At 39.2% G+C, this 1,058-nt stretch overlaps 1 protein-coding gene across 1 annotated transcript in view; it reads left to right on the forward strand.

Moving 5' to 3' along the window:
- Positions 1–1,058, forward strand: part of LOC106472102 (zinc finger protein 467-like) — a 32,785-nt gene that overhangs the window by 16,319 nt on the left and 15,408 nt on the right. The gene's annotated exons all lie outside the window — the stretch shown is intronic.

Consider the following 1,058-nt stretch of genomic DNA (forward strand, 5'->3'; position numbering starts at 1 on the left):
CTTACACTGCTAAATTAGGGACGGCTAGCGCAGATAACCCTCGTGTAGTTTTGCGCGAAATTCAAAACAAGACAAAAACAATCTACACAACTGAGTCTGTTCCAGTATACTACGATTTATATTTGGTGTTTACTATAAAATTTGTTGATGTATTTGTTTAACTAGCTTGGTACATATTTCGATCGCTCTATGTATACCCAATTCATCAGCTAATCGGGTATCCGTTTCTATGTATTTATAACAGGAGGACTCAAACTGCCTAATATGTTCCGTATCATTTCATATATGATCTGTCAATATATATGAGCGTTGTAATAAATTGTCTCTGTTTACAACTAACTGCAGAGGGTTTCTTTCTTTAAATTTATATATTCCAATACATCTTGATAGTGGAGCATCAAAAAAGTGGGTGGGTTTATTAGATGCGGGACTTGAATGAATAAAAACAAAGATTTTCCTTAGTGGCTCTGTAGAAAAGTCAACGTTAATGTTTGTTCGGGGCGAAAGGGAGAGGGGAGGGGAGCAATGTTTTTCCTTTTTTCCAAGAGTTTACGTTAAAGTACAATGTCTTCTAGCTGGTGAGGACATTTTATTGTAACTACGTGTTTCTGACAGCAACTGTAAGATAAATGACCCAGTTTAGAGAATTATGACGAGTTTACTCTAACGCTGACTGGTCACTTGATTAGGTCCTGCATCTAATACGGAACTATGATAACCTGGACTCTGAACGGCATATAAAACTCCACAAAGGTGTCTTGTACGATGCACTCACTCGCCGAAGAGTATGGACTCTAGTTGGTTCATAGAGAAATATTCTGTCATGGCGATTGCAACTTCTAAGTATATTCCAAAGATGTTCAAGTGGATTTCGATCCCAGGTGATTATGTTAGCCAAGGAAGGTGAGTTAGATCCTCGGTGATTATGCTAGCCAAGAAAGGTGAGTTAGATCCCTGGTGATTATGCTAGCCAAGGAAGGTGAGTTAGATCCCCGGTGATTATGCTAGCCAAGGAAGGTGAGTTAGATCCCCGGTGATTATGCTAGCCAAGGAAGGTG

The sequence above is a fragment of the Limulus polyphemus genome, unplaced genomic scaffold, assembly GCF_000517525.1.
Source record: "Limulus polyphemus unplaced genomic scaffold, Limulus_polyphemus-2.1.2 Scaffold5083, whole genome shotgun sequence".
In the NCBI taxonomy this organism is placed as follows: Eukaryota; Metazoa; Arthropoda; class Merostomata; order Xiphosura; family Limulidae; genus Limulus; species Limulus polyphemus.